General features: G+C 52.2%; 1 non-coding gene across 1 annotated transcript; it reads right to left on the minus strand.

Annotated features, from left to right (window-relative positions):
• Window positions 1-136: 136 nt before the first annotated feature.
• LOC122469711 lies at window positions 137-241 on the minus strand. The gene has a single exon (XR_006293605.1). It is a non-coding gene; the product is annotated as a U6 spliceosomal RNA (small nuclear RNA).
• Between the last annotated feature and the right edge of the window lie 10901 nt (window positions 242-11142).

The following is an 11142-nucleotide window of genomic DNA, read 5'->3' on the forward strand; positions in this document are numbered from 1 at the left end:
CTGTGCCCCTCCCCCACTTGTGTTTTCTCTCTCTCTCTCTCTCTCTCTCTCTCTCTCAAAATAAATAAACTTGAAAAAAAAGTCTGTCATTAACAAAGAAATTACTCATAGCTGTTTTTTTTTTAAAACAGGCTTTAAAAATACGGAACACTTCCCAAATTTGTGTCATCCCTGCACAGGGGCCCTGCTCATCTTCTCGGTGTCATTCCAATTTTAACGCATGTACAGCTGAAGTGAGAGCTCTTTCTCTCATTATTATTACAGCAAAGCACAGACAACATAAACTTTACCATTCGAACCATCTGTAAGTGTACAAGTCAGGGGTATTGAGCAACACCCTTCCAGTAAGGTCTGCAAACATCACCACCGTCCATCCCCAGGACTTTTTTTGTCATTCCAAATGAAAACTGCCCCCGTTAAATGTGAACTTCTGTTCCCCCTGCCCCGGCTCCTGGAGACCACCCTACCTGCTGTGTCTGTGATTCTGGCCACTCTAGGGACCTCACATAGGTGGAACCATGCAGTGTTTATCCCTCTGTGACTAGCCTAATGTCCTCAAGTTTCATCCTTGACGCAGCAGGTGTCAGAATAATGCTCCATCGTATGGATAGACCCGCTTTGTTTGTCCACATATCTGTCCGTGGACCCTTGGGTGGCTTTTGGCTACTGTGAATGATGGTGTTCTGGACACACGTGTGCACGTGTCTGTTCAAGTCCCTGCTCTCAGTTTGTAGCTCTGGTTTCTTTTTCACCGACAGAGGAAGTATCACAGCTGTGGTTCCGAAAGCCTCACGTACCTTGGACGTGCTCGCTGCCCGAGTAGGTGGGTGGCATCCTCGAGAAGCCACCGCTCGCCTCCCAGGAGGCTTCACGGGGACACTGCCGCCAGCAGCATCGCCCAAACCCTGGAGCGGCTTCTGTCCAGTGTGGTGTGAGGTAGGGATCCGGTGCCGTCTTTCTCCGTGGGGAGAACCTGCTTTCCAGTGGTGGTTACCAAACAGTGTCCCCTCCCCCGTGCCCTGATTTGACAGGCCAGCTCTGTCTCCTGCATCCAACATGGAAACTTGGATCTGCAGCAACCCAGATGGCAGCTTTAACCACTAGCCAGAGAGCTCTGAGGATACATTCAGAGTCCCCGACCTGGACCCCATGTATCCCATGGGAGTTTCCTGTTGCTACTGTAACAAATTACCACCAGCTTAGCGACCTAAACCATGCAAGTTGCAAGTTTTCTTTGCTGCTGTTCCAGAGGTCAGAGACCCAGCTGGGCGTCTCTGGAGTGTGTTCCTTCCTCCCGCAGCCCTGGGAGGGAAACTATTTCCTGCTTTACCACCCTCCTGATGCTGCCCGTGCTCTTAGGCTCACAGGCCTTTCCTCCAGTCTGCAGATGCAGCAGTGGCTGGCTCGATTCTGGTCTCAGCTCTGCCTCACTCTCCCCCTGGTAGGGACCCTGGGATGACATCAGGCCACGAGACAGGCCAGGGTGGGCTCCTCTGTGAGGTCAGCTCATCAGCAACCTTATTTCTGTCGCATCCTCCGCTCCCCCTTTGCGGTGGAAGGGGGAGCCGTCAGGCGGGCATCGCTGGGGGGCGCTATTCTGCCTACAGCACACCCCCTTGGGAACAGCCTCCCCTCTCTCCTCAGCTTCACGGGGTGACTTCCCAAAGCACTCAGCATCTCCACGTTCTAGTGGCCAAGGGCAGGCCGCCAAAATGGCGTGTTGATTATTTTACATTGAAGCTGCTTGGGAAGCTTCCGGTATAAGGTCACTGAGACCCTCCCCTGTCCCCAGAAAGCAGGATGTAAACCTCCCACATGAAACGTGTCCCGTCAGTACTGAGAAGCAAAACAACACCCTTATCACCAGAGACAGAAAATCTAGAGCCAAGAAGGCCGTAGCGACAACCATGTTATGTTCTACTGATCTCGTACCTCGGTCCAAATTCCACTTAGAATTCTTTACTAGTCAAAGCTCCCAGACACTGAAAGAGGGACCCTCTCACACCACTGGTGAGAATGCAAACTGGGGCAGCCACACTGGAAAACAGAGCGGAGGTTCCTCAAAAAAATTACAAATAGATCTACCTTACGACCCAGCAATTGCACTACGAGGTATTTATCCACGGGATGCAGGTGTGCTGTTTCGAAGGGACACAGGCACCCCCATGTTTATAGCAGCCCTGTCGACAATAGCCAAAGTCTGGAAAGAGCCCACATGTCCATCAATAGATGGATAAAGAAGATATGGTATATATACACAATGGAGTATTATTCGGCAATCAAAAAGAATGAAATCTTGCCATTTGTAACTATGTGGATGGAACTAGAGGGTATGATGCTAAGCGAAATTAATCCGAGAAAGACAAATATCATATGAGTTCACTCATATGAGGACTTTAAGACACAGAACAGATGAACATAAGGGAAGGGAAGCAAAAATAATATAAAAACCGGGAGGGGGACAAAACAGAAGAGACTCTTAAATATAGAGAACTGAGGGTTGCTGGAGGGGAGGTAGGTGGGGGCATGGGCTAAATGGACAAGGGGCATTGAGGACACTTGTGGGGTTGAGCACGGGGTGTTATATGTAGGGGTTGGATCACTGGAATCTACTCCTGAAGTCATTGTTACACTAGATGTTAACTAACTTGGATGGATGTAAATTTAAACAAACAAACAAATAAACAAATCTCCCGAACACCTGTTTTCTTTATCCTGCCAATTTCTCAAAATTTAGTGCTTCTCTGTCTAAAAGTACAGAAAGTCTAAAAGAGACCCGTCTGGGTCTCTTCCTTAGGTCTCAGTTTTATATTAGGCCCCCGTGCACACAGAACACAACTTTGGGTTTTTTGTCCCGTTGACCCATCTCGCGTTAGCTTAGTCTTGAGTCCAGCTGGAAGATCCCCGAGGTAGAGAAGACTTCTTTCTTCCCTGCGACACGATCGCCCTCGCCCCTTCAGATCCCCTCCCCCACCCAGTCGGACGGGTCCCATGTTTCTCTGAACCCGGTTCCACAGCACCCACGAGCCTCGTCCTTAGGGACTCAATTCAACACTCTAGAAGAGTCCTCCATTTCTAGGACAGCGCCTTGGTTTCCGAGGACCATCTGGCTCATTTGCCATTCCCTGTGTTCCTACTTCCCGCTCACAGAGACGGAAACACACGCATATCCACACTGAACTAAGGGACACAGAGCTCACAGAACACAGCGAGCGTGCGGAGATGTTGGCATTGCCCTAAACACACACCACAACATCCCCCTCCCCACGTGTTGCAAAACAGGGCCCCTGTCCGGTGCCATGAGGCAGGTGCTACTTTATAGATATGCAGTGAGACAGGGAGATGGCCTGAGGCCCTGCAGCTGGAAGAATCCCAAAGTTTCACTTTCTGTTTTGCTTTTCCTGTTTTTCTGGAGTTTCTCAGAAACCATTTGGAAGTTCCCTTCGTCTCCCCCACCCCCTCAAATCACATCCTGGTAGATGAGTTCATGCGAGGCAACAAACGCCCTCTTCATGGGGTTTCCAGCCTCTTACGAGACTACCCAGGGTCCCAGCACAGCTGCCCACCCGAGTGGAATGTCCCCTCCCTCTTCTCTAGTTCAAGGGGCGCCTGGCAGGTTACACAGGCCCCTGCTGGACTCCAGCTCACACTGGCACCCCCGGGAGGGAGAGGCAGGCTTTCTCTAAATGCCCCCTCGCCTCCGCGCTGCTGGGCACCACCCCGAAGGGGTCCCAGGAAAGCCCCAGCCTGAGCCAGCTGCTCAGAACCCCACCGGCGTGGCCACAGCTCAGGGGAGCTCAGGACAGAGTGCGGCAGCCGCTGCAAAATCTCCAGCTGGGCGCCGTCCCCACGAGCCTGACGGCTTCCCCCTAACCCTCCGGGGCCTGTTCTCTCCCTTTACCAACTAGCTTCACCGGACAGATCGGAGCGATGCGCCCCTCCTTTTCTAGAACCAGGTGGTGGAGCTTAGAACCCCGCCGTCCACGCGTGCTTCCCATGCAGGGGGGCGAGGGGGATGTGCCAGACCCATGAAGGTGTTAAATGCACGCACCCTCAGCCCTGGCAATTCCACTACGAAAACTTCAATATCCTGACAGATCCAGACTCCCCCCCACAATCCGGACCTCAGCGCCTTTATAAAAGCTGAAGCCACGTACAGGCTGGAACGCACCTGGAAGGAACCAGCCTAATAAACTGTCTACAGCAGTCAGGCCAGTTGGAACTCCCACAGCCACTGACGGCGGTGAGGCTCACCTCGAGACGCACAACTCAAGGAAAAGAGCCGAGGGCAGCGCACACACAGCTTTTGGAGGTCACCTTGGCGGCCTGCTCGCGGCCCACCTTCCTCTGTCTTCAAGGCCGGAAGGATCGCATCCCTAACCTGTCATCACCTCTCTCCCTCCGACCACAGGTGGGGAAGGCTGTCCACCTTGAAGGACTCATGATGCCACTGGACACCCTTAACCACCCCTGCACCGTCCCTTTCTCCATGTCGCGCATTCACGTCCCAAGAATTAGGGCGAGAATATCTTTACGCCTTGACCGTTATTACTCTGCCAACCAAAACAGTGCATCCTAAAGGCTGCTTGTGGTCATCTACAGGGAGAGTCCCCATTCCTTTTCGTGGGTGCATCCTCTTTAGCCCTCCAAGGACGGACCACAGCCTACTCAACCGTTCCCTTCTGTGAGGAAATAAATGGAATTTTCTCTTCAATCCACTTTACAATAAGCCCAGTGGAATCCCAAACACACCCTTGAACATTTACCAGCTACTGATTATACAGCTGAAACAAATATTTTTAGTAAGCAGCAAATTCTACACTGGCTCCCTGACGCACAGAATAAAGGTTTCCGGATAGAAAAGACTTCACTAGAGGACGAAACAAGTGCTGAAGGGAATCCTAGAGATGAGGGTGTCGTCAAAGACAGAAACACAGTCCCATCTGACTCTGGACAGAGATATCCTGCCGGCCAGCCCCCAGTGCTGCTAATCACACCCCTTGATACAAATCCTCTCTCCCGGGGCACCTGGGTGGCTCAGTCGGTTAGGCATCCGACTCTTGATTTCTGCTCAGGTCTTGATCTAATGGTTGATGAGTTCAAGTCCTGCCTCAGGCTCCAAGCTGTCAGTGCAGAGTCTGCTTGAGATTCTCTCTCTCTCTCTCTCTCTCTGCCCCTCCCCGGCTCATTCTCTCCCTCCCCCCCCCTCAACCCATCTCTCAAAATAAATAAATACAACTTAAAAAAATCCTCCCTCCCAAAGCGTATGAAATCTGCTTGCTTGCCTCTGTTCCTGCCACTGCCCCATCCAAGCATCCTAACTGCAGATCCGTGACAGCAGGCAGGCTCTCTCCTGCTCCCTTCCAGGGCCGGTCTTGGTGTTCAAATGCAGATCTGGTCAACTCACCCCTACTCAGCCAGCTTCCTGTCGCCCAAGGACTCAGTCACATTTATTAGAGGACTGAAGTCTTGAAGACCTTTCGGCCCATCCCACCTCCCTGCCTACCTGCCCCCCCTCGGCGCTGCAGCCACACAGCTCCTGCCCACCCCCTTCCCTCACTCTCCCCCTCCTCCTCCAGGAGGCCCCCAAGACAAGAGCGCAAGAGCCAGATGTGTGCCTCGTGGCCCCTGACCTCTACCTCTACCCGTTCAGCGTCCCTCTTCCCAAAGACTCGTCAGCTGCGTGAGATCGGGCCTGGGTTGGCCCCTGAGTCCTGGTGCCCGGCAGGGCCTCGTGCATTCAGGGTTCAGCAGAGACTGGCTGAATGAATGAATGAATGAACATGTGGATCAAAGAGTCTCCGAGGCCCCTCTTAAGGTGTGTGCCTTCCCACAGCACCTCTCCTGCTGGAGTGGGGGCCGGGCCGGGGCCCCTCAAGCCCTTCTGCCTCTGGGGCTGGGCGACTCCCCAGGCTTAGCCCCCTCTCTGGAGCAGTGGGCCTGACCAGCGGTGTCCGCCTCTGCCCCGTGAGCAATCATAGTTCCACGAAAAAAAAAAAAAAAAACGAAGCTTCGTGGTGGGTCGCTCCCACAGGTGTTGCCTAAGCGGGGCTGGGGCCAGGAGAGAAGGGTCTTCCCTCCCTCAGGTGCCCCTCGGAGCCCCACTGTCTGCAGAAGCAGAATGACGCTGGGATAATCTCTCCCACATCCTAAATTCCCAGGAAGCCGGCAAAATCGTGCAACGCGTCCCCTTTGTAACATCCTCCTATTCCTCGAGATGCCCGCTTGCCCTTTCAGAACCTGCCCCTGTGTCTGTCCCCCCTCCCTCCCCTCCAGGGGTGTGCTGACTGAGGTGGGCCGGCCACTTGCCACGCGAGGGGGCCACGCGTGAGCAGCTGGCTGGGGGGAGAGGAGGCCATGTGCATGTGGGAACACAGGAAGTAACCCCACAGAGCCCAGGATCAGTCTGTCCAACCTGGAGTAAGAAAGCTCTCCCTCGACCGTTCTGACTCCGACGGATCCGGCTCAGGCCCTGCGGCCGGAGGCTACGGCAACGCCTGGTCTCTCTCCTAGAACCCTAAAGAAACAGAGCGTGGGGCCCAGAGGATGGGGACAGACGCTGCGGTCCTCACCCACCCTCCTTCCCGGAGGAAGAGCTCGCTGTGCATGCTGTGGAGCCCCCAAGAGGGCCGGTGTGGGCGCAGGCTGTGGCCTCCCTGGGGCGCAGTGTCCACCCCCGGTCCCCAGCAGCCTCGAAGTGCACCCGCACAGACCCACCCCGGAAGCCCCCCACCTCCTCTTCCTCCACTGGGAGACAGTCCAACAGCTTTGACACTCGTCACCAGGGCAGGAGAGAGGACGTGAGGGTGGGGGAGAAGGGGGGGGGGCGGGGAGGCTGGGACCCCATACTCAGGAGACGAGGAAGGGGCGATGGCCTCTTCCCCGGGGCAAAAAGCACAACGTTACGTCGAGACGGACCCCCTTCGGCAGTGTCGAGGAGTCTACCCATTTGGGGGCCACTAACCGTGTGAAGAGTTGAAGTTCAAAAGTGAGGTCAAGGGAAAGGGGCGGCGGGTGGGGAGGAAGCTGCGAACCCTCGGAGGCGGGTTCGGAACGAGGGCGAGGGCGCAGCGCGGGGAGGCCCTCCGGGCCTGGGCACCGCGGGGCGCCACCTGTCGCGGGACGCAGCCGCCGGGCTCGGGCTGGCGAGTGCGGCGCCGCTGGCTTCCCCGGGAGCGGCGGCCGCGCGGCCGCACCTGCGGGACTGGCGCCCCCCACCGCGCTTCCCTCCCGGGCTCGGGAACACGTCGGGGCCGCTGCACGGCCGGCTGCAGAATCCGGATGAGAAAAGGCCTCGGCCCCGGGCCGCCGCGAGTAATAACCGGAGACACGAGCGGGAAGCGAAGTCTGCGGACACCCGATCTCCGCCGAGACGGCGGCCGCGTGCCGCCACCTGGTGGCCAGGGCTGGGAGCGTCCGCTGGCGTTTGGCGCTTTGCCCACCTGGTGGCCACTCGGCCCAGGTGAGACCCGGAGAGCGGGACTGGGATCTTCCCCTCAGAAGACAGGTGAGAGCCTGATCAACGGGGGACATTTTCTGAGTAATGTTTCCATAAACATTTGAAGGCTCTGAGTTCTTTCAAGAAAAATCCTTTCCAAAAAAAAAAAAAAAAAAAAAAGAGAGGCAGAGCACAGAATGACAGTGGTCATTACAGCAGCCCAGGTGCCCCCTCTTACACAGCAGGCCCTGCTAAACGCCATCGCGGTTGTCCCGCAGGTAACACGCACAAGTGCCAGGACAGGGCTTTCCCACCGCAGGCTCCAGCTCACAGGAAGAACTACATTCCAACGTGTCCCAATACTTGCCTATATATATGTATATGGCCCCTTTTGGTATTTTCTACTCTATGCTACTTAGGGTTGCCAGATTTAGTAATTAAAAAAAAAAAAAAAACAGGACTCCTGGGCTGCCTGGGTGGCCTCAGTTGAGCATCCAACTCTTGATTTCAGCTCAGGCCATGATCTACCACTTCATGAGATCGAGCCCCGTGTCCAGCTCTGCATGGACAGCATGTACCCTGCTTGGGATTCTCTCTCTCTGCCCCTCCCCCCCCACACACTCTCTCTTCCTCTCTCAAAATAAACAAACAAACATTTAAAAATACAGGATCCCGAGGGGCACCTGGATGGCTCAGTCGGTTAAGCATCTGACTTCAGATCAAGTCATGATCTCGTGGTTCACAGATTCCAGCCCCGCATCAGGCTCTTGGCTGACAGCTCAGAGCCTGGAACCTGTCGGATTCTGTGTCTCCCTCTCTCTCTGCCCCTCCGCCGCTCCACTCTGTCTCTCTCAAAAATAAATAAACACTTTTAAAATTTTTAAATAAATAAAAAAGATCTTTGGCCCATTAAAAAAAATACAGGACCGGGGTGCCTGGATGGCTCAGTCAGTTAAGCGGCCGACTTTGCCTCAGGTCATGATCTCGCGGTCCGTGGGTTCGAGCCCGTGTCGGGCTCTGTGCTGACAGCTCGGAGCCTGGAGCCTGTTTCAGATTCTGTGTCTCCCTCTCTCTGACCCTCCCCCGTTCATGCTCTGTCCCTCTCTGTCTCAAAAATAAATAAACTTTTAAAAAAATTAAAAAAAAAATACAGGACCTCAGTTATATTTGAATTTCAGATAAATAAATAACTGACTTTTTTTTTTTAGTATGTGTACATCCCACACAATATTTAGGGTATATTTACAGTAAAAAATTATTTGTTTTGCAACTGAAATTGAAATTTAACTGGGTGTCCTGTATTTTGCTTGGAAACCTTAATTCTACTCCATTTGTTTAATGCTGGTTACAATACTGCAACCCAATATTACAGCCTGCTAATGAGTCAGAGGCCCCAGTTTGAAGACATTGCCTTAGGTGACAGGGCCAGAAGCATTTCCTTCTGCAGGGAAACCAAAGTCAGTGGAAGAATTTGTACCCAAATTGGACAGCCCCCACCCCTCCCCTGCCAAGACCCACCCCCTCTTAGCTGCAGTGAGCCACTTCCCCCACCAATGGCCTGGGCACACCATCGCAAAAGGTTTGGGAGTTTTTAAAGATGACTGTGGTGCACACACATGACTAGGCACTGTTACTCTGCTTTTTAAACAAATATTCAATGTGCTAAAATACTACATTTTAAAACCTGGTTTTTGAGTATAAACAGTTTAAAAATCCAGTCAGTTTTTAGGGGCGCTTGGGTGGCTCAGTTGGTTGAGTGACTGACTTCGGCTCAGGTCATAATCTCATAGTCTGTGAGTTCAAGCCCCACGTCGGGCTCTGTGCTGACTGCTCAGAGCCTGGAGCCTGCTTCGGATTCTGTCTCTCCCCCTCTCTCTGCCCCTCCCCTGCTCATGCTCTGTGTGTCTGTCTCTCTCTCGATAATAAATAAACATTAAAAAAATTAAAATAAATTAAATAAATCCAGTCAATTTTCACAATCACAAGGGGTCTTTGGTATTTAGTCTCATTTACAAGGGAGGTCAAGTAAAAACTCTTAAACCTTTAAAACTATACATTTAATTACTGTAAATACTTCCATTGCATAATTACAAGCAAAACATTCCCTAGTAGATGTAAACTGGTACAGCCACTGGGGAAAACAGTATGGAGGTTCCTCAAAAAATTAAAATAGAAATACCGTATGATCCAATAATCCCACAACTGCATATTTACCCAAAGAAAATGAAAACACTAACTCAAAATGCCTATGCACTCCTATATTGATTTACAATAGCCAAGATATGAAAACAACCTAAGAATTCATCAATAGATGAATGGATAAGGAAGATGTGTGGTGTGCGTGCATGTACACACCCCCCCCACACACACACACACAAACACACTATTATTCAGCCATAAAAAGGGATGACATCATGCCATTTGAAACAACATGGAATGATCTATCAGGTATAATGCTGAGAAAGACAAATACCATATGATTTCACTCACATGTGGAATCTAAAAACAAATGAATAAACAAACAAAAAGCAGAATCAGACCTGCAAATACTGAGAACAAACTGATGGTGGCCAGGAAGAGGAGGGTGGGAGATGGACTAAATGGGTGAAAGGGAGAGGGAGACATAGGCTCCCAGTCACAAAATGAGTAAGTCATGGGAATAAAAGGCACAGCATAGGGAATGTAGTCAGTGGTGTTGTAATAGCACTGCACGGTGACAGGTGGCCTCACTGGTGGCCAAGCATAGCATAATGTATAGTTGTCCAGTCACGACATGCACACCTGAAACTAATGTAACATTGTGTCAACTACACTCAAATTAAAAAATTAATTTAGGGATGCCTGGGTGGCACAGTCGGTTGAGCGTCCGACTTCGGCTCAGGTCATGATCTCACGGTTCGTGGGTTCGGGCCCCGCGTCGGGCTCTGTGCTGACGGCTGGGAGCCTGGAGCCTGCTTCAGATTCTGTGTCTCCTTCTCTCTCTGCCCCTCCCCCACTTATGCTCTGTCTCTATCAAAAATAAAATATTTTTTAAAAAATTAATTAAAAAAGGGGCGCCTGGGTGGCGCAGTCGGTTAAGCGTCCGACTTCAGCCAGGTCACGATCTCACGGTCCGTGAGTTCGAGCCCTGCGTCGGGCTCTGGGCTGATGGCTCGGAGCCTGGAGCCTGTTTCCGATTCTGTGTCTCCCTCTCTCTCTGCCCCTCCCCCGTTCATGCTCTGTCTCTCTCTGTCCCAAAAATAAATAAAAAAAAAAAAAGTTGGAAAAAATTAATTTTAAAAAGCCTTAATAGGGGTGCCTGGGTGGCTCAGTTGGTTGGGCGTCTGACTTAGGCTCAGGTCATGATCTCACAGTTCGTGGGTTCGAGGCCCGTGTCAGGCTCTGTGCTGACAGCTCAGAGCCCGGAGCCTGCTTCAGATCCTGTGTCTCCCTCTCTCTCTGCCCCTCCCCCATTCACACTCTGTGTGTGTGTGTGTGTGTGTGTGTGTGTGTGTGTGTCTTAAAAAATAAATAAAAATTTTTTAAAAACCCCCAGTAATATGGTAACTCTTCAGTCCTGGCACACAGAAGAAGTGCTTTCTTTCCAAGCACTAACAGACGGTGAGGACACCTGTCATGGAGAGTGAGGACAGCATTATTTCACGCATGCACATCCTCTCTCCCCCCCAACCCCCCACAACGTGGACCAGAACTTCTACTGGAGG

This window comes from Prionailurus bengalensis, chromosome B3, assembly GCF_016509475.1.
Source record: "Prionailurus bengalensis isolate Pbe53 chromosome B3, Fcat_Pben_1.1_paternal_pri, whole genome shotgun sequence".
Lineage (NCBI taxonomy): Eukaryota > Metazoa > Chordata > Mammalia > Carnivora > Felidae > Prionailurus > Prionailurus bengalensis.